This window comes from Cotesia glomerata, unplaced genomic scaffold, assembly GCF_020080835.1.
Source record: "Cotesia glomerata isolate CgM1 unplaced genomic scaffold, MPM_Cglom_v2.3 scaffold_32, whole genome shotgun sequence".
In the NCBI taxonomy this organism is placed as follows: domain Eukaryota; kingdom Metazoa; phylum Arthropoda; class Insecta; order Hymenoptera; family Braconidae; genus Cotesia; species Cotesia glomerata.
In genome coordinates this window covers 37,252-39,019 of record NW_025403773.1, presented here as the reverse complement: position 1 = coordinate 39,019, position 1,768 = coordinate 37,252, and the positions used below count along the sequence as shown (strand labels likewise).

Here is a 1,768-nt window from a genome sequence, read left to right as displayed (position 1 = left end):
TTATTTTCAATTATAATTACATAAAGTTCATCTGGGATTAACATGTCAAAATAACCAAGATTGCTTGGTAGCGATAAAAAATTCAGAATGTTCCACCAGGGATAAAATATGTGTTTGCAGAAAAAAATACTACTCTGTAAATAAATTCGAATGTCTTCCTTCTTTGTATGGAGATTGTTTAAGAAATGATGACTGTCGATTAAATTCAACTATATGCATAGACAACCAGTGCAAATGCCAGAATAATTTCAGCCCTATTTCAGAAACTCAATGCAGACCAGGTAATTAATAAAGAATAAATTCAAATACTTGATAAAAGAAATACATGATAGATAATTGATTAAAATAATTATTTCAGATAATTATTTCTACTCTTGTGATCAAGTATTAGATTGCGGCGATCCTTGGCATTATACTTGCAATGCTGATAAAAAATGTTGTTGCAAAAACAATAATGTTTCAATAAATAGATCAACGTGTTCACCAGGTTTGAAAGGTTATTGCTGGAATGACAGTCAATGCACTACTCATAATTCTTCCTGCGTTGATTTTCACTGTAAATGTAATGATAAATTTGTTGGTGTTTCTAAAAATTTATGTTTACCAGGTATCATCATTAATTTTTTTTATTTATTAAAAATTTTTTTTTGTTGTTTATTGAATTTTTATTTTGTTGCAGAGTCTAATTCAAAACGATTCATTTTTTAAAAAAGATGAAGAATAATCACGATTTAAACTGAATATACGAAACAAAAATAAATACAAAAATACGCTGACGTTATAATTGAATATTTCTAGTTTTCAAAACATACTTTTAACTTTCCGCTAAGAAAATCGAAGATTTTCAAAAATCGGGAAGTTATTGTTTTCACCCCGTTTTGCAAAAATCGAGTTTTCATCATCTCGACGTTTGAAGGTCACGGGAAGCTTCTCTGACTATCCCCGCGAGGTTGTCACTATGTGTGTGTGTGTGTGTGTGTGTGTTTTTTTTTTTTTTTAAGGGGGGGGGGAATCCTTTTTACGGATTCTAGGCATAGCTGTTTGGTCTGGATATGTGGCGACTCGACGCAGTGTCATACTAAAACTCGACGCTAGCGCCCCTACCCACTAAACCCTAAACCCCTTTCCCTCTTTCCCCTAATCCCTCATGGAAACCGCCGTCAGGCATTACTTCGTGAGGGGAGGATCTAGCTACTGCTCTTTCTTCTGGTGGCTAAGGTGTTATTCTTTCCTCCTTCTAATTGGCGTCATTCGCTCTTCTTCTTTCTATGGACCGCAGGTCTGAGAGGACTTCCGTGACAAACGTGTTTGTGGCGTTCCAGGCAGCCTCTGATGACAGCATTGCTTCTACTATTGTCTCTGGTTGGATTTTCCTCTTCAGGATATTCTCCAGCTCATCTCGCTGTGGATAAAAACGTGGGCACTCAAAGAAGACGTGCTCTGCATCTTCATTGACTCCTGGGCAGGACGGGCACTCTGGGGAATTATCATGCTTAAAGCGGTGGAGATACGCCCGGAAACAGCCGTGTCCTGATAACATCTGCGTAAGATAATAGTTGACCTCACCGTGACTCCGGTTTAGCCAAACGTTGATCCTTGATATGAGACGATGCGTCCACCTACCCTTCACTGTGGCATCCCACTGTAGTTGCCATCGACTTATGCTCTTCTGCCGTTCTTCTGTTCTAAGCTCCTCAGCGCTTAGTGTGGTTGACTTCTTTCGTTGGTAAAGGATCCGTCTTTCCTCAGCTAAGACTCTGAGAGGCAA

At 38.2% G+C, this 1,768-nt stretch overlaps 1 long non-coding RNA gene across 1 annotated transcript; it reads left to right on the top strand.

Moving 5' to 3' along the window:
• Positions 1-220: 220 nt before the first annotated feature.
• LOC123274384 lies at positions 221-746 on the top strand. The gene is made up of 3 exons (XR_006511504.1): positions 221-281; positions 359-607; positions 680-746. It is a non-coding gene; the product is annotated as an uncharacterized LOC123274384 (long non-coding RNA).
• The last annotated feature ends 1,022 nt before the right edge of the window (positions 747-1,768 follow it).